We start from the raw sequence: 20,734 nt of genomic DNA on the forward strand, positions 1-20,734 counted from the left end.
GGCAAAACATCTTACAGGAATAGTGGCTGCGAATTTTCTTCCATGTGCGCTTGACACCGAGGTGGCCTCCTGTGGTGTCGTCGTGGCAGTGCCTTGGAACCTCTGATCTCAAACACTTGGGGACAATGAGTGCTGCGCGATCTTCTTGAAAGCCTTTCGTTCTTCTGTACAATGCACCATTGATCCACCAAAAGCTTCGTGCCGTTCTTGTTTTTCAGACAACGGGCGCACTCGGCTGCTCTAGGTGCGGTATCACTTCTTTCATCCACGAATCTTCCCTCTGCTTTTCTCCAACGTCCGCATGATACAGCACGAGCAGCGGTAAGAGGCTTTTTTCGCTTGCAGGTGCTGGATCGTGAGGAAGGCGGGAAAGCGTGTCGGCATTCCCCTTCTTGAGGCCAGGGTGATGTCGCAACATTACGTCGAACTCCTGATGTAACAGAGACCATCGCATAAGGCGACAGTTGGCTTCTTTACTTTCATTAGCCAGGCCAAGCAAGCTTGGTCGGTCACGACTGTGAACTTAGATCCAAAAATGTACAGACAAAACTGTCGGCATGCAAACACGACAGCGAGACATTCCTTCTCGGTTGTGCTGTAGTTCATCTCAGCCTTATTAAGGTGGCAGCTAGCATAGGCAGTGACTTTCTCTTGGTATCTGATTTTCTGGACAAGTACGGCACCAATTCCGTAATCACAGGCATCAGTGTGCACCTCTATCGGTTTCCCCAGTTCAAACTGACGCAAAACTGGCACCGTGATCAGCTTATCTTCGAGGGATTGCATAGCCGCTTCGAAAGCCGCATCCCAGACGAAAGATCATCCTTTTTTGTTAGGTTAGTAAGTGGCCGAGAAATACGAGAAAAATCCTTGAGACATCGCCGATAGTACTTGCAGATTCCGAGAAAGCTCTGTACACCTTTCTTGTTTTTTGGTGAGGAAAATTTTTCAATCACGGCCACTTTGTCTGGGTGCAATCGGATGTTCTCACCAGTGAGAATGGGACTGAGGTATTTAATCTCCGGGCAAGCGAAGCTTCACTTTTCTGGCTTCAGCCGTAAGTTTGCCGCGTCCAAGGCCGAGAATATGCTTTCCAGATTTTGCAAATGAGTGGTCATGGTCTTAGAGAAAATTACTATTTTGTCCAAGTAAGCCAAGCATACCTTCCAGAGCAGACCACTGAGTACTTTGTTAATCATTCTCTGAAACGTGGTCGGGGCGTTACATAGGCCAAAAGGAACAACGTTGAACTCATACAAGCCGGGCCCACAGGCAAATGCAGTCTTTCTTATCTTCTTCCTTGATTTTCACTTGCCAATAGCTAGATGTAAGATCAAGTGTAGTGATGTATCTTGAGCCCTGCAGTACGTCGAGAATGTCCTCAATCCCAGGCAGCGGATGCGCATCTTTCTTGGTGACTTCATTCACCCTTCGGAAGTCTACACAGAAACGCCATGTCCCGCTTGGCTTTTTTACGAGGACGACAGGTGATGACCAGGGACTGCAAGATTCCCTAATTACTCCATTGCGCAGCATTTCCTCTACTTGCTTCTCAATCAGTTTACTTTCAAATGGAGAGTGACGGTAGGGATGCTGATTAATTGGTCGAGAATCGCCTGTGTTGATAACGTGTTCTGTCACATGCGTCTGTTGAATAGGGTTGTTAGTGCCAATGAATAGATGGTGGAACTTGTCAATGAGCGAAAGCAGCTCACCCCTTTCCTGTGGACGCAGGTGATCCCCAGTCTCCACGTCAAAATCCTGAGAGACTTGCGTGTCCTCAGGTGCAATGACTGCCAGTTGTGCGTTTTGGATAGAAGTGGCCCATCCTAGCTTTGTTTTGCTGACCAAATTTACTGGCGATATGGCGGGATTAGTGACGCGAATCACGCCTGTCCCATGCATGATCTCGGTCAGGGTACGTGCAACTTGAAGCCCGTTTTTGAGCGTGCTGTTCGGTTCGACGAGATGGACTCTGTTCCTTGCGATCTTTATTTGGACAGCGATTTCAGTGAGAGGTTCAATGCGAACGTGCTCTTGGCATCGTGCACTAAGTACATCATTGTGCGTGAGGGTGCTCAAGTTTACATGCAACCGAAAAGTTTCACTGTTGAGTTGGAGCTCCCTTTTGGAGTAATCTATAAGAAGTTGCACTGCAACAACAGAACGGGAGACCACCTAATAGCGCATAGAAACTCCTGGACAATTAAAAACTTCTCGTGAATACGCATGGTGTCAAAATTAAGAGTTATTTCAGCTTCGCCTTGGGGCCAATTCCACTGATGAGGATGTCTTTTATTGATTTTTCTTTGACAGATTCTTTCAGGGAAACTTGACGAGATTACATTTACCGACAAGCCAGTATCAATCACGAGTTTTGTGTTCGTACCATTTGCTCGTATGGGCACTGCTAGAAGCTGACTCTCTGACATAGTACACACGGGGCGGCCAGGCTGGCCTTCTAGGCCCAGCTGTTCTCGTTTTCCGACGGGTTAGGTTGCCCACCCTCATTATCATTGGGCTCCCTCTGTTGCTTTCTGTCATCTCGAAACCGTGTCCAGCACTGGTGCGTGACGTGGCCGATGCGGCAGCACAGGAGGGTGACGTAAGTCTTCAATAGCCTTCAGGTGGTCTGATAACGAGGCTATGGAGTCCGCGATCGCCTATGGAGCCGTGGATCCATAGCCATGGTTGTGGCCTAGTGATAGAGCACCTGCCTTGGCTGTGGGAGGTTGTGGGTTCGATTCCCACTGCCGCCGGGCACCTACTGGTTCAAATGGGCACAAGCGTACCCCGGCCTGGCGTCTGGCGTTCGGCTTGCTTCAGGGATGATACGCTTGGAAAAAGAGCCTGCGCCCTCAATTCCCGTTGAAACCCCCGTGAGCATAAAAAGCAAATTGATGTTTGGGCCGCTCCCATGGCGGCCATTTCCCATGTTGCGCCCCAAATGCACCTATTAAGGTGGGTATGCCTTCGGGTTGAGGATAAACACCCCTTTCCAAGCGTTGAGGTCCCATAATGGCCGAGCACCAGGCCGGGAGCGCGCTTGTACCTATTACCGGTAGGTACCCAACGGCCACACTTGCCTCCCACAGTCGCGGCAGATGCTCTTCAACAAGGCCGTCTGGTTGGACAAGAGGCGCCCAGAGACAACTCCTGAAATCTCTAATTGGCCCTCTTTCGAGATATGAATCTCCTCTAGAGCCGAGCACCAGGCCAAGGGACATCACTACCCATTAAAAAAATCCGGTGGGTTCCCGGCGGCACCGGGATTTGAACTCTGTACCTCCCGCATACAAGGCGGATGCTGTACCTCTAAGCCACCGCTGCGGTCGGTGTCCTCTTATGGGCAATGACGCTCTGCCGCAGTGCACGTAGCAAAACATGTCGGAGGCGACTGCATTGTTGCTACAGCGGGTGTCATCCCAACGGGAGGCGTCGGGACGTATGGGAACCACGACTGCGGGCCGGCAGAGAAATAGGTGCCGATTGGTTGTGGCTGGGACACACGTGGCATCAAGACAGCCTCATTAATACGCTGCAATATTTGTAGGAATGTAGAGCAACTGTCCGGGTTTGCGATGATTATTTTCTCCTGCATGTCCGGACGCATGCCACTCATGAGGTGCCGCAACCGATCCTCTTCCGCCATGGATGGGTTAACTCTGGTGCAGAGCTGCACAACGTCGTAGTAATATTGCTCGGGCCCCGCAGGCGTTTGGTGAGCTGCGCCATCACGTACCCGAGAACACGAGGGTTGGACCCTCCCGCGTCCAACCATGCGCGGCTTAGCCGTGTCCGGGGAAAAGGGGATCCTGGGGGTTGAGCTGATGCCGAGTGTTTGGACCTTTAAGGCCCCTCGGCGGAGGCAACACACCCCTTTGGCCTCGGCTTCACGTAGACGGCACCTCCGGACTGACCCACCCGGGGTAAATCGGTAGTTGCCTTTTCCTGTCTCTCTCTCCAATCTTCGTCTTTCTCTCTCGCCTTTTCATCTTTCCTGTCTTCTACTCTCTTCTATATTACTTCCGATCTTCTTGGCAGCGAGGGTTAACCCTGTGTGAGTAGCCAACCTAGGTTATTTCATATTCGGTTATAGTGGTGACGTACAGCTGGCGTCTGCGGGACCTGTGTTTACAGGCCCTGCAGCGCCCCCTCGTTGGGCTCCATGGTGGGTGGCTGGCGTTGCTACCGAAAAATCCATATAACCTTATGGCTAGTTCCTTCCCATCACTACATGATCGCCGCCTAAAACGAGGGCGCACCGAAGACGTGTTCCAGTTCTTTGGACATCAAAAACAAAACTTTCCACGATTCCATGTAATTCACTCTGAAAAAAGCAGGAAAACAAGTACGAACAATCTCCCCTTTTCTAGTCTCTAAATCCCTTACTGATGCTCTTGGGCCAGGTTATAAGGCATTGAGGATGGCCAGTGGTGATCTCCTCTTGGAGCTCCATGATCAGAAGCAATACGAAAAGCTGCCTAATCTAGTGTCCTTTGGGGACATCCAAGTAACTGTAACCCTGCACCGCACCATGAACACCACCCGCGGCGTTGTCTCAGACGATTTGTTGGAACTGACTGAAGCTGAACTCTTGGAGGGCTTCAGTGAACAGAATGTTATCAACGTTAAATGAATTAAAATGAGGCGTGACGGAAAAGAAATCCAGACTAAGCACCTGATACTTACTTTCAATTCAAGTGTTCTGCCCGAGTCCATCGAGGCCGGGTACATCAAACTTCTTGTAAGGCCATACGTGCCAAATCCTCTGAGATGTTTTAAGTGCCAGCGATTTGGGCACAGTTCACAGAACTGCCAAGGCCGGCAAACTTGTGCAAAATGCAGTAATCATGAACACACCTCTGAATCCTGTGAAAACTCTCTTCACTGTGCGAACTCTGTGAGCTAATTTTACAATGGAATGTGAGAGGACTACTCCATAACCTCGACGATATTAGGGAAGTAAATATAATCCAAAGGTGTTGTGTGTTCAGGAAACACATCTAAAACCCACACAAGCAAACTTCCTCAGACAATATGCTATCTTCCATAAAGACCGTGACAGGCGCGGATCCAGGGGGGATGTCCAGATGTCCTGACCCCCCCCTCAGATTTCTGCATCACCCCCTCGCCGATGGGGGAATGGCCCTGTCGCAAAAAAAATATGGCCACACCAGCATTCTTCAAAAGTATTTTTCGCGAGTACCAGTGATATCAGACATCTAAAGCTAGCTCGCTCACAAGCTTAGTTGTATTCCGTCAGGGTGTGGTGTCGTGAAGTTGCCGTAGTTATTTTTTCTCATGAACACCTTGGACCTTCTAGCACCGGCGGTGCCTTACTCGTCCCGTCGGTGGCGTCGAATGAATGAGGGGACGTCCCTTTTGCCAAGCACGCCGATGTCCGCGCGAGCGCCTTCGCGCCTGATCTACTTAGTTGCCCCTTGGGGTGTTATCAGTTGCCTCATTGGCAGTCAACGGTTCCGCGACCAACCTGCTTAATGAAAGAGATCACTTGTTGAAGTGTTCATATACGGGATTTGTCCGAAAAGTAATGTCAGTGATTATATTGTGAAGCGACTATATGTAAGACTAGTTGGGATTGGTTGAGGGGGAAGTTAGCTTACGCACGCGCGGTCGCTCAGTCGTCTGCGACCATCTGGAGAGTAAGGACAAGGTTTTTCGTCGACTCATTTTCATTTACCGTGCAAGCCGTAATGCAGCGCTTGTTGGAACAAAGGATTGCCATCGAGTTTTGTGTGAAACTCGGCTAGTCTGCAGTAGAAACTTTTCCTATCATAAAGACAGCTTTTGGTGATAATTGTTTGTCAGAACGTCAAGTTTACCGGGGGCACAAGATCTTTTTAGAAGGTTGTGAAGAGGTCAGCGATGAAGCCCGCGCTGTACCGCCATCAACGACCATCACCGACGAAAATGTGACGCGCGCGAGATATCTTTTGTACTCAGACCCTCGTTTGAGTGTCCGTTTAGTGGCACAGACAGTAAACATTCCAAAAAGTACCGTTCACGAGTTTTTTATGAATACTTTTCACATGCGAAAAGTGTGCGCGAAGATCTTGCGCAAAATGTTAATGGACGACGAACAATCGAGCCGAGTTGAAACGTGCCAGGAGGTTTGGGACTTGTGTGAAAGTGACACCCACGTTTTGGACAATGTTATCACAGGTGACAAGACTTGGGTGTTTGAATACGACCCCGAAACAAAAAGGCAAAGTGCCAAGTGGCACAGCTCGGCGTCCCCTCGCCCCAATAAGGCCAGAATTATCAAGTCAAAGGTCAAGACCATGCTGATTGTGTTCTTTGACATCAATGGCCTTGTCCACCATGAGTTTGTACCCCATGGCACAACCGTGAACGCCAAATTCTACGTGAAAGTGCTCAAGTGACTCAAACGAAGGCTTCATCGCACCCGGCCTGATATCGGGGGCGATTGGAAACTTCACCATGACAACGCACCATGCAGCCTGCACCGCCTTCCTCGTGACGCGCTTTCTGGCCGATTGAAAGATGCCAATGGTTCCCCAGCCACCTTACAATCCTGACGTGGCTCTCCCAGGCTGCTTCTTCTTTCTGCGCTTGAAAATTCCCATGAAAGGACATCATTTCGCGACAGTTGGCAAAGTCGAAAAGGCTTGCACCAAGACTCTAAAGGACATTCCTAAGGAGGCCTACCATGACGCCTTCGATGGTTGGAAATCTCGCTAGAAGCAATGTAACGACGCAGGAGGAGCCTATTTTGAAACATTTTATTGTGTTGTACCGATCTGATCAATTTCTTTTTAATCGGCTCACTGACATTACTTTTCGGACAAACCCTGTATAAATAACAGCTAAACTAAGAACTACGCATGGGCAACTTTTTTTTAACTGTAGCCCTCATTGTTATCACAGTTACGAGCACAGTACCGTTCGTACGCTACAAGTTTTTCATTGTAACTTCGCAGTTTTATTACCGTACATTAAGCGTGGTAGGGTCAAAGCCGCTGGATCCGTTTATCTGAGTGGGCGTTCTCTCGGAGCGGGGCGAAGTCTCGAGCAGCAGCTGCGAAGTGGGGGAGCATGACGTCAGCGGCCAACGCCAGCGCGCGGGCCAAGGATGGCGTCCCGTGGTTAGAGAAACGGGAGCAGATGCGCGCCTTGTGTAAAAGGATGACGTCGCGTGGGAAACAAAACATGAAGACGCTGGCTCGCGCTCTCGCCTATTACGCCACATCGTTCTTCTTGTAGGTGGCGTCATGAGTCTTCATACGCGGTGATTCGCATATCGTAAACAACCAGCGTAGTGGTTGCCGCGTTGTAGCTCCAAAGCAAACGAAGGTGTCTCAACCGAACACAAAGAATCTCTTTAACGAAAACAAGGTGTCCCAACTGAACTCCAAGGACGGACCCGTGCTTACGCATCTCTAACAAACCTGCAACCGATCATCCCAAATTTTATTTTAAGAAACAATACAGGCTGGATATACCGGGTGTTCAAAATTAAGCATTATGGTTTTCTTAATTTTAGGCACTGGGAGGCACGTGAAGACCACCTGCGCAAATAAGTTGTGTGGCCAGGGGGACACAAAGGGAGATGATAATTATCGCTGTCAGCAGCCGAATTTACTAAGATTGAATAATTACCTTTTTATTGACTGCAGTAAGAAACACGACTGCCTCTAAGTTTTCAATACAAACATACCCACTTCATGCAGTCGACAAAAAATAATTGTTCAATATTAGTTAATTGGGCTGCTCACAGCGATTATTATCATCTCACATTGTGCCCCCCTGGCTACATAACTTATTTGCACAGGTGGTCTTCGCGTGCCTCCCAGTGCCTAATTTTAGGAAAAGCATAAAGCTTGGTTTTGAGCACCCTGTATTAGCAGGCACAGCCGCCAAGCACATGGCTGTATTGGGTAACGTCCTTTTCCTTTAAGCTCGGAGAAACCGATACCTGGCTTATCGCTACAGGTCTTCTTCCTCTTTCTGGGGTTTTACGTGCCAAAACCAGTTCTGATTATGAGGCACACCGTAGTGGAAGGCTCCGGATTAATTTTGACCACCTGGGGCTCTTTAACGTGCACTACAACGCAAGAACACGGGCGTTTTTTGCATTTCGCCTCCATAGAAATGCAGCCGCCACGGCCGGGATTCGATCCCGCAATCTCGTGCTCAGCAGCGCAATGCCTGAGCTGACTGAGCCACCACGGTGGGCTACAGGTGTAGCTCTAGACGTATAAAACGTGGGTTTATCGTGAGCAGAAACGGTGAATTTCGGTAAATAAGCAAGGCTACTATCATCATCATCATCATTGACAGAAGCTGACCCCCCCCTCAGAAAAAACCTGGATCCGCCCCTGCGTGACGATGCTGTTGCCTCCTCCGGAAGTGTAGCAATAATTGTAGATAAATCTGTTGCTTTCCCTAATCTCTCTTCAGACACCACTTGAGGCGGTGTCCGTGCGAGCGATACTTTTCAAAAAGTTGGTAACCATTTGTTGTATTCACATACCGCCAGATTACAAACTCAGCAAAACGGAATTTTACACGCTAACTGACCAGCTCCCGGAACCGTACATTATCACTGGTGATTTTAATGCTCACAGCACTTTGTGGGGAGACTCCCGGTGTGATGCCAGGGGTCGGCTTATAGAGAACTTTCTAATAACCTCTGGTGCGTGTCTCTTTAACAAAACAGAGCCCACCTATTATAACACCCACCATAATTAATTTTCTTCTATAGATTTAGCCATTGGCTCTGCTGCCCTCCTTCGCATATAGAATGGAATGTCGTTAAAAATCCATTTGGGGGCGACCACTTTTCTGTGACGTTGACCTTGATAGAAGAACATGACAGTCCACCCCACTCCCTCTGTTGGAAAATAACATCAGCTAACTGGAAAGGTTTTAAAGAATCAATCTACTTATCACAAGATTTTATCGATTTTAGTATTGACGCAGTAGCGTATTTTACTGGTTTTATACTCCACGCAGCTGAAAAATTCATCCCACTAACAAAAGGTCTCTCATGTAAAAGACGGGTCCCCTGGTGGAATGAGGAGTGCAGATTGGCACGAAAGAAACAAAACAAAGCGTGGGGAGTACTGCGTTGCTCCCCGACTGCGGAAAATCTTATAGAATTTAAACTGGGCAAAATCACAGGGAAGGCGTACGCGGTGACAGGCAAGGAGGGCTAGCCGGGAAAGATTTCTCTCTGGCATAACATCCTACACTCAAGAGCCTAAAGTGTGGAATGGCCTAAGAAAGCTAAAGGGGCAGGAAGTCCACCTGCCTTTAGTTGACGACCAAGGGAATACCTTGGAAGACCAGGCCAACGCTCTGGGCGAACACTTCGAGCGTGTATCAAGTTTCATGCATTACTCAGAATCATTTCTTAAATATAAACAAGTAGCTGAACTTAAGTCACTGGATCACAAATGCCGACCGAACGAACCACACAACCGTCCTTTTATTATTGCCGAATGGAGAGCTGCCTTGAGCATGTGCAGTAGCTCTGCACCGGGAGCTGACAGAATCATGTATGACATGATTAAAAACCTACACACTGACACACAGATGACACTTCTGGCACTCTTCAACTCTATCTGGGCTGCCGGATACCTCCCATCCTCTTGGAAGGAAGCCATCGTTATTCCAATTTTGAAGCAGGGTAAAGATCCTTCCTCGGCGGCAAGTTACCGCCTGATAGCTCTCACAAATTGCCTGTGTAAGCTTTTTGAAAAAATGATTAATCGCCGACTTATACATTTCCTTGAACTGAACAAAATGCTTGATCCCTATCAGTGTGGCTTTAGAGAAGGGCGGTCTACAACTGATCATCTTGTGCACATTGAAGGACATATCCGTGACACATTTGTACACAAACAGTTTTTCTTGTCGATATTCCTCGATATGGAAAAGGCATACGACACAACTTGGCGCTATGGAATTTTGCGAGACTTGTCGGGAATGGGTATCTGTGGAAATATGCTAAACATAATAGAAAGCTATTTGTCTAAACGTACCTTCTGTGTGAAAATTGGCAACGTGCTGTCTCGTCAATTAATACAGGAAACTGGTGTACCCCAAGGAGGTGTGCTCAGTGCACTCTGTTTATCGTGAAGATGAACTTACTTCGTGCATCATTACCACCAGCTATTTTTTATTCCGTCTACGTAGACGACATACAAATAGGTTTCAAATCCTGCAACCTCACAGTGTGTGAGAGACAAGTACAACAGGGCCTAAACAAAGTATCCAAGTGGGCAGACGAAAATGGATTCAAAGTGAACCCCCACAAAAGTTCTTGTGTTCTTTTCACCAGGAAGAAAGGGCTTGTTGCAGATCCCACTATCGAAATGTATGGACAACAAATACCTGTGAACAAAGAGCACAAGGTCCTAGGCATCATACTTGATTCTAAACTTACTTTCATTCCGCATATAAAATATCTCAAGGTGAAATATCTAAAAACAATGAACTTACTGAAAATTTTATCCCACACATCCTGGGGTAGCGACAGGAAGTGTGTAATGAATATTTACAAGAGTCTCATTTCATCACGATTGGACTATGGTAGCGCGGTTTATCACTCTGCCGCCCCTAGTGCGCTGAAGATGCTGGATCCTGTCCACCATCTAGGTATCCGCCTGGCCACTGGCGCTTTCAGAACAAGCCCCATTGAAAGTTATACGTCGAATCAATTGAGTGGTCACTCCATCTGCAGAGAACATACACCAGCCTCACATATTTCCTTAAAGGCCACTCTAATCATCAGCATCCGTGTTTTAATACCGTTAACGATATGACGTGTGCTACACTTTTTCGTAATCGTCCATCTGTAAGACAGCCTTTCTCACTGCGTGTCAGGGAGCTTAGCGAAGAAATGGATATCCCACTCATCAAACATCGCTTAATGCCTTCAGCCAAGCTGTTACCACCTTGGGAGTGGCAGGTAGTAGCATGTGATATATCATTTGTAGAGGTTACAAAGCACGCTTCAGAGGTCGAAATCGGAATGCATTTCTTAGAATTACAGTCCAAGTACTCTTGCACAGAATTTTACACAGACGCTACTAAATCACATGCCGGAGTATCTTATGCAGCCATCGGTCCGTCCTTCTCTGAATCCGGCGTGCTCCACCCCGAAACAAGTATCTTTACGGCTGAGGGCTATACAATATTGTCAGCTGTAAAGCATATAAAGAAATCAAAACTTCAAATAACTATTATATTTACAGACTCCCAAAGCATTGTAAAAGCCTTGAAGTCGCCCTGTAAACAGAAAAACCCTGTTCTCATTGAGCTCTATTCTGTTCTTTGTAGAGCATACGTAACTAACCAGCATGCCATTATATGCTGGGTGCCTGGGCATAGAGGCATCGAGGGCAATGTTCTTGCCGACCAAATGGCCACGTCGGTCACATCACCCGCTATTAACCCTACAGCTGCTGTTCTTGCAACAGATTTGAAACCTTTCTTGCGAAAGAAACTGCGAAGCCACTGGCAACGCTTGTGGGACGCAGAAATAAGTAATAAGCTTCATTTGATTAAGCCACAATTAGGTTACTGGCCCTCCGTAACGAAAACTCGGCGAACTGATATCCTATTATGTCGTCTCCGAATAGGACACACGTACGGCACCCACAATTTTCTATTGAATGGTAATGATCCTCCAACCTGTGGTAGATGTGGCGAGAGGCTCACCGTCCTCCATGTCCTCCTGGAGTGTCGGGAAGCCGAAAGAGAAAGAAACACTTTCCTCTAGCATATCGCTACTGTGTCCCTCTACATCCCGTTATGTTTCCTGGTAAAGAAGCGCTTTTTAACACCAAAGCAGTCCTCGCATTCTTGAATGATGTTGTGCTACATGTTATTAGTCCAATAAGTTCGTAGCGCATCCTCTCTCCAGAGGATGTTTCTGTGATAGTTTTTTATAGCACATGCCTCCACGCCCTTTAGTCTCAAGGGCTCTGTTTAGGCACTTATGCTTCTGGCCAATTCTTGCATCTGTAATATTTTGTAAGTCATATTCTTTCGCAATGTATTGTTCATGTCTATAGTACACATCATTAGTCAGTGCCATAATCTTATTACGTATAGATTTTACGCACTTTACAGCGACTGTTTTTAGGCCCCTTTACAGCCATGCCACATCCAATGGTCATATAATTGACTATTCATATTCCACTAACAAGCCATTACCATCGTCTTGGCACTCTTTGGCCACATCTGGCCCTTGCGCCAATAAACCACAATAATCATCATAATATTCCTCGGGGTACCAAAAATGGTCGCGAAAACACCACACACAAGACAAAATTGACGATGACTAATGAGTTGCTCCCCCCCTGATGACAGTACCGCCGAACGTGAAACGACCCTGCAACACGTACACAAAGTGACTGCCAGGTTTGGCTGTATCAGTAGGGTGAGAGCACATGCCTGAGGCACCGCCACAGTCATTGCAGCGCGAAGGCTCCAGTCGCCCGTGCCGCTCGTTTGCGTGTTTCCTTGTCTTGGACACTGCTCTCTGTCCGGACCCCCTGCATCGAGGAAGACCCAAACGTTTATAAATGCTTTTGTTCAACATTCTTGCTGCAACTATACAGCAGAGTGCCTGTTCAGAGCACCCCTGCAGGTCAAAGCCTGCCAAATCTTCAATAAACAGTTAACATCAAGACAATTTTTTTTTTTCATCAAATTTTAGCATATCTTTACTCTGATTGTCATATCTCAAGTTTTAAGCTTTACAGGTCTGCATTTTTGTATAATCGTAAATATAAATCAAGAATTCTGAAAGCATGAGCTCTACGAAGGGCACCATGATAAAATAAGAAAAGAAAGCCTAATTTCTTATTGGTGGGGCTGCACTTATCAACTTCTCTGATGCCAGCTTACAGTTGCTATTTAGTGCACTTATCAATGTGTCCAGCGTAGGGCTGCATAAATGCGATTGTGACTACAGATAGAAAATTCCTTATAAAAAATATTTTGTCTTCTACTATGGACAAAGGGGAGGGGATGTTTGGAAGGTTCGACCCCCTCCCCCATTCCCACTTACTATCCATAGAACAGAAGTTTCAGGAGGCAGGCTGTTAGAATGAAAACGTGGATGAAAAAGACAGGTTGGATGTAAAAGCAAGTCTGCGTCCAGTGGTGTTCGGAAATGCGGGGGTGACAAAGGAGTGATTTCCCTCCCTCCCCTATCAAACGCAAGACACCTTTGATGTCGTGTCAAAAAAGTGGGTGAACGGTATAGCGTGCTATGCATGTCTGCGCCAGCCCGCATCTGATTTTGTAAAAAGTAACTATTATTTGTCATTGTTGGCAGAAATGATCCAGAAGGGGAATTCTGGGGATGTATTCTGAAACGTGCCACTTCGGCGATAGTTCGCCTAGGTGACAATTTCGCCTCCAGGCACGCGCTGATTGAGCAAAATTGAATGACGTCGGGCTCAACCAGCCAATCGGCTCATCCAATTTTGCTCAACCAGCCAATTAGCGCGCACCTGAAGGCAAAATTGTCGCCTAGGCGAAGTATTGCCGAAGTGGAATGTTTCAGAATGTCCCCTGCTGGCCGCACTAGTGATGGCCGACACCTTAACAGCGGCCAGCACGGGGGCTGCTACAAAAGAAAAAAGAGTATGTAATACTGCAGTGCGGAGAAAAGAGCAGGACTATTTGGCAATATTTATGCTATTTACAGTTAATAGCGCCTAATAAAGCAAATTCGTCGGGAGATTTCGACTCCTGTGCTGGAGCACATCATGAGTGCATGCCAGCTATTGGGCAGAATAGGCCAGTGTGGCCATGAGCAATTGTGAATAGACTGAAATTCTGGAAATTTGCTGGGTCCCCCCATCTTTGCTCACGGGCCAGTGTGGAGGTGTTCTTGAAGTGGGCACAGAACTTGCCCTCACCTCCACCCACCTACAAGGTGTGTATGCTTATATCTGGCATATTCATGCGTCTCTCCTGGTGACATGCATCTGAGAGGCATGCACCAATTCTGGGATAGAAGAGAGAGAAAAACATTAATTGTGGAGTGGTTCTGTTGGAAATTTTCATATAAAAATATAGTAGTCTCTTTTTTCACAATCGGGTGTGAGCTGACATGGACGTGTAGCCTTGAGTGTACGTGTGTGGCAGGCCCCTAACTGTTACTGATACCTAAACATGAGCCAGCAAAGGGGGGTGCAATAAAAATAGAACAGAATAGGAGAAATTATATAATGGGGGGGATAAAGACTATTTTAAACATTTTCTGTGTTTACAATAGTAACTACAGTAGACTTTTTACAGTAGAGACTACAGTCAACTACATTCAACTCCGGTTAATTTTATCCTGACCAAAGGTCCCGGCTGGCGCCCTTGCATTTCTATGAGCCCAAACATTCATTATTTCAATCTCAATAATTGGCCTTTGCCGGTTAATTCGAACTTCACCTCATACAGCCATGTTATGCGGTGAGGCATACCATGAACGGAATGGGGCCACTAATAAGCCACACCAATAAACCCACACATGCTACTTGAAGGCATCAATGCTGCCGGATTCGAGACCCTTGCTTTAATGAATGAGAAGGAAGGAAACCAAGGGGCTTGATTTTTATTTGTCATATCATAAGAAGCCAAAACACACACCAAGGACAGCATAGGGGCAATTAGTTCTACTTAATTGAATTAAACAATCTGGGTCTCGAATCTGGCAGCATTGATGCCTTCAGCCAAAAAAAAATTCAGAGCCCTTCCACTACTGTGCAGATGGAAGCCAGCGAAGCTATGACTATGGTGGACTGTGGTGGGTCTGCTATGGTGAATATTGCTATAGTGAATTTATATATTAGCATTATTGACTATATTGGGTGTCTTTGGCATGTTCGTCAAACAGCAAAGACACCGGCGTCTTGTTTTCGCCCGGCGCGATGGCCAAGTAGTGCGTTTGCTGCGCCAAGTCCGCCCCATCATCATAGACTAGCGTATGAGCCACAGCGTTCATAGCCGCGGCACACTGCACGGCATCGCCAGGATCCTGACATCATGATCCTGGAAGATGTGATTAAACGAGCGTCTGCCCATTGAGAGTCCAAAGGGCAACTGCTTATCAACAGCGCTAGCACGATCTCTACGCGGCACAACAACGATTATTGTTACGTGCCGCTGCTGCTGTATCGCGACACTTGGGAAAGAGGCATTGGGATGGGGGGGGGGGGTATAACAATGGGCCATCCATCATTCGTTTTGACACCTGTGCTAAGACACAACTGGCGGGAAACCGCCATGCACTTGGAGACAAACCACAACACACATGGAGCCAAAGCCATGCTAATCAACATAGTTTTTCTACATGTGGACACGATCCTGGGGAACCTAGCCCTTTACAGCTTCACTGTAAAAGTTCACGTAGATGTGACGCCTGCGGCAGAAAGGATGTTTCACATCTGCCACCAAGGCTCGTGAGTGGTGGCACTGGCTAACACTCCCAGGGTTAGTTCTTGTAGATAAACATAGATACCCCAGAAAGTGTGTGGGAAAACGGCGTCATGGTAGCTCAATGGGTAAGAGCGTCACACGCGTAATTTGAAGCGTGGGTTCGTGCCCCACCTGCGGCCACTTGTTTTTTCGGCCATTTTCATTTCCATTGATTTATCATTTCTTTAATTCAGTTGATAAGTACAAGTAATTTCCCTTATGCTGTCCTCGGTGACTTTGTTTGTTGGCTTATGATATGACTAATAAAAATCAGGCCCCTCGGTTTCCTTTCTTCTTGTTCATTTATATATGTGTATATATATATATATAGTGTAATCTCCGGGGGGGGGGGGGGGGGGGTTGTAGGTGGGGGAATAGTTGTGGCTGGTGGAGAACCCCTCCTGAAGTAAATCTGACTGTCCCTTTGTTTTCTACATTGCTGCTGCGGGATTGGCCACTCTGGACAGTAACCTTTCCATTCAACTAAAAATAATGGCACTATATGAATCGTTTTTAAGCCTTTTTACATGCTGTGCTTGGCTATAGTTATTTTTAGCCTGGATATTGTTGCCTTTTGTGCTTTGTTGGTGAAAGTTGCATTTCTGAATTTCAGAACCGGCAAGGCTTGAACTTTACCACCAAGCTGCCAGTGACTCATCCTGTAGTCACTGTGTCACAAGCCACTACATCTCCAGCCTCAACAGGCACAGCTGTGACATCTTCAACCACCATGCCCTTGGTTAGCACAACCCCAGCTACCGAAACCTCGGTTTCCATGCCTACTGGGTCTGCACGTTCAACATGTGTGCTGCCGCCTGGCATGTTCTCGGCTGGCATGTCTACTGTCAGCATAGCTTCAGCCAGCACATTGCCATCTAATACATCTCCTACCAGCATAGCCCCAGTTTGCATGCCACATCTCGGAGTGCCACTGGCTGGTACGCTTTCCGCTGGCACTGCTCCACCACCGGCTGGCACTGCTCCACCACCAGTCGGCACTGCTCTACCTCCCGCCGGCATGGCTGCCGCACCCACCAGCAAGGCTACCTCATATGCTGGCATGGCTCCAGCTCCTGCTGGCATGGTTCCCCCACCCACTGGCGTGGCTCCACCACCTTCTGGTATGGCTCCACCTCCCGCCGACATGACTCCTCCATCTTCCGGCACTCCTCCACCTCCCGCCGGCACGGCTCCTCCACCTTCTGGCACTCCTCCACCTCCCGCCGGCACGGCTCCACCTCCCGCAGGCACGGCTCCACCTCCCGCAGGCACGGCTCCACCTCCCGCAGGCACGGCTCCACCTCCCGCAGGCACGGCTCCACCTCCCGCCGGCACGGCTCCACCTCCCGCCGGCACGGCTCCACCTCCCGCCGGCACTGGCTCCACCTCCCGCCGGCACGGCTCCAGCTCCCGCCGGCACGGCTCCAGCTCCCGCTGGTATGTTTCCACCTCACAAGCCTGTTGCCACTGTGCCTCCTGTCACAATAACACCCAATGCCATGACATCTGCAGCCACTTCAATGGCCCTCACAGCAACGACTCCTGCTGCCATGGCTCCTGCAGCTGGACCTCCTGGTGGCATGCAATCACTTGGCATGTACCCGACTACACCAGCTCTCCCACAAATTACTGTGCCTCCAGCTGTCCTTCCTGAAGGCGACACTTTTTGCGTTGTTCTCTCAGTGGTGTTCAATCCATCGGACTTCTATGGCCAGATAGTGGAGCCTGCGAACCCTACAGCCAAGGTCAGAAGCTTACTGGCTTATGTTTTGACTTTCTGTTACTGCACACTGAGTTAAGTTCTATGCACGACACTTTGGACATTTATGCTCTAGTAAAGAAGGGCATTTTTTTTTTGTTAGGCCTAACGTTAAATGTTGGGCCTAACCTTAAGAGACAGGAAGAGAGCAGTGTGGATCAGAGAGCAAATGGGGATAGCCGATATTCTAGTTGACATTAAGCTGAAAAAATGGAGCTGGGCAGGCGATGTAATGCGTAGGATGGATAACCGGTGGACCATTAGGCTACGTTCACACTTGGGAAGTGGCAAGCGGGCGGAAAGGCCAAAGCAGCTGGGAAATCTTTTTCGTGCATGTCCAAGTTGTTCACATTAGTTTTGCTACCGCCACTGCCGCTTTCGCCCACATCCATATAGTCTGCGTACATTTGTTGGCATGGTGGCGCTCATTATCGCACCATTTCGAGCGGTATGATTATTCATCGACCCACCCGTCATCAAAAGTGATCATTTTGCGCAACTTTGCGTGTCATCTGTGACCGGTAAATTCCTCGTTGGCGTTCCGTAATTCTCCTTACACGGGCATAGTAGCACTGAGGCGTGATTATATTTTTTAATGGCTTTTATGTGCAGGTTGTAATAACATTTCATATTATTGCCGGTGCCTCCAGTACACCAACGCTAAAACCCGGGCTGGCCCTTGTGTTGGGGCTCGCGCAACTTTGCGTGTCATCTGTGACCGGTAAATTCCTCGTTGGCGTTCCGTAATTCTCCTTACACGGGCATAGTAGCACTGAGGCGTGATTATATTTTTTAATGGCTTTTATGTGCAGGTTGTAATAACATTTCATATTATTGCCGGTGCCTCCAGTACACCAACGCTAAAACCCGGGCTGGCCCTTGTGTTGGGGCTCGCCGAAGCCCGCGCGTCCTACATGAGATCTATGCTCCGAATCTATCGTCGCGACGAGAAAAGCACCCCGCGACTTCTGCAACATACCGTGCGCGGAGAATTACGGAGCGCCAACGAGGAGTCTGCCAAACCTTTTTCTGCCATTTAAGTGGGAGAACAAATTGTTTTTTATACTTCTGCCTACTTCTTTCCTTGAAATGGACAATGAATAAACGGAAGGAGCGGACACATCTGAAGTGGCGGTGGTGGGTTCGCCCGGCTTTGCAAAAGCGTGAGAAGTTGGGTCACGCCAAAGCTTAGTTGCAGCACCTCCGGTCGCGCGACGTTGAATGCTATCGCAAGTATTGCTGACAGTACATTTTAGTACCTCTCTTGTCGTAGAGCAAGTGGGGGATCTAGATCGCGTCGATCAGCATGGCAGGCATGGCAGCCTACACTTTTGGTGCCATGTATAATTTTACGACCGGATGTTTACATGTTAGTAGAGCTTCCGGTCGAGCGGAACAACTTTCCACTGCGTTTCTGCTTCGGCATGGCGAAAAAATCGGTCCGAGACCGATTTGGCTCGCCGCCTGGTTTTCCGCCCGCTTTGCCACCTAGGCGGGCGGATTTTTTCGAAGTTTTTGCCGCTTCCGCCTGCTTCGAGACCAAGTGTGAACGTAGCCTTAGAGCTACAGAATGGATACCAAGAGAAAGGAAACGCAGTCGAGGACGGCAGAAAACTAGGTGGGGTGATGAAGGTGGGGCAAGTTGGAATCGGTTAGCGCAAGACGGGAGTAATTGGAGATCGCAGGGAGAGGCCTTCAGTCCTGCAGTGGACATAAATATGGGCTGATGATGATGAAAAAAAGGGCATGTTCAGCCTTTTCATAAACATTTTTTTTCTGGTCCCAAGTTTTTGCTGACTGTTTTTAGGCCCCTTTACAGCCATGCCACATCAAATGTTCATATAATTGACTATTCATACACTACTAACAAATCATTACCATCGTCTTGGCGCTCTTTGGCCACATCTGGCCCTTGCGCGAAAAAACCACAATAATCATCATCAAATTTTTGCTGTAGGGCTTCGCTAGTCAAGGTTGCACTTCTTACGGCCAATGTATTCATTACTGACAGCAAAGCAATGCCATTGACTGTGGACCTACTGCACATCATGACTTAGTTGGGATGCGGTGGTGCCACCGAATAGGGATGCCTGACTTCTGGTACTTAGGCTTCCCTCAGGCTATTCTAGTGCATCTACTAAACTAGATTTACAAATAAATTTTCTAATTATACAGTGCAGCTGGTTATGATGTGTACACTTGGTTAACAACCTCCTAGTCACTTTAGTGTGCAAAGGAATTTGGGTTGGTTGAAAACATGTATGTTGTAGCCAACTAAAAGGGGCCCTAAAGCTTCTTCTGTGACATGAGAAATGTACGGTGTCTTTCAAAAAATGTAATACTGTGGGAATTTTTTAAAAATGCATATGAACAGGGAAGTTAGGGGTGCAATATATTCATTTTCCCCAACCCCTTTCAACTCATCTGTTCTCTCGATGGTGGTGCCTCTAACAATGCCCAGCCTAATGCACCCCATCGTTATTTCTTTTTGTGGCAAGCTGATGGGACCCTTTTGAGATTGGCCTCTGGCAGAGCTCCCCAAGAGCGACAAGGGTCCAGTGGCAAGATACTTTAGAAAGGCAAACAACTGTCATTTTCCCGTTTCTCAAGTATCTTTGGCAGATCCAGCAGGGTGTGTATGTGCATGATTCTTCGGCTTTCAAGTAATTTCTGGTCAAAATGATTGCTCAATTACTGGTGCTTATGGCCTGCTGCCATCTGATGTAAGCTGTCAACCGGCCAGCAGTTTAAAATATGGTGAGGAGGAGCCCTCAGTTCACAAAGAAAGGATTGCGTGTTTACCTGCCATTTGTTTGCAGCTCTATCCTATTCCCATGGACTGTGTTGCTTCTCCAAGCTCAAGGGCTGATTTATAGCCCCTTGGTATGAACCCAAGTTCAGAAAAAACATTTTAAGAGGAAGAATGCAGATTAATAGTCCATTTTATAGAGCACATTTTTCTATTCAAACAAGTGTTTTGGAATGTAAAAAATATTTATATTTATAAAATTGTTTACAAGTGTGCGTCTCGTGCCAGCACTCTTAACTTTAATGGTCACAGGTGAGGCTTTGATCTGTGTATTGAACCAAAACGAAAGAGGCCAGAAGAATCCTGAGAGCATAATGATGAAATCATTTTAGGAAACATGCTTTCACGATAGGTATGCTTTGCTATGAAGTGGAACTAAATCTGAAGTAGTTGTACAATTTTATTTATTTATTTATTTATTTATTTATTTACAGTTAAACCTGCTTATAACGAACCTCCATATAACGAATTCCTGGATATAACGAAGTTTTTCTATTCCCCGTCGTTACTCCATAGAAGCACATGTATTTGAGACCTCTACATAATGAAGTGGCAGTGGGAGACCCCCTCGAAATAACGAATTTTCCCCACCGACAACCTAGAGATTTCGCCCCAAATTTTGTCATTTTTGCGCGGGCAGCAACCGGAAGCACCTTCTCCGCTGCTACGGAATGCGAAGCCAGCGC

General features: G+C 47.5%; 1 protein-coding gene across 4 annotated transcripts in view; it reads left to right on the top strand.

Annotated features, from left to right (window-relative positions):
• Positions 1-20,734, top strand: part of LOC119436955 (uncharacterized) — a 104,307-nt gene that overhangs the window by 45,285 nt on the left and 38,288 nt on the right. For 2 of the 4 annotated variants that reach the window (XR_007464793.1, XR_007464795.1), the window contains one exon: positions 16,094-17,225. The exons of 1 other annotated variant lie outside the window; for it this stretch is intronic. The gene's annotated coding sequence lies outside the window, so the exon portion shown is untranslated. The remainder of the gene's footprint in view (positions 1-16,093; positions 17,226-20,734) is intronic. One more of the 4 variants, XR_007464794.1, reaches the window with a different exon arrangement.

This window comes from Dermacentor silvarum, chromosome 1, assembly GCF_013339745.2.
Source record: "Dermacentor silvarum isolate Dsil-2018 chromosome 1, BIME_Dsil_1.4, whole genome shotgun sequence".
NCBI classification, from domain to species: domain Eukaryota; kingdom Metazoa; phylum Arthropoda; class Arachnida; order Ixodida; family Ixodidae; genus Dermacentor; species Dermacentor silvarum.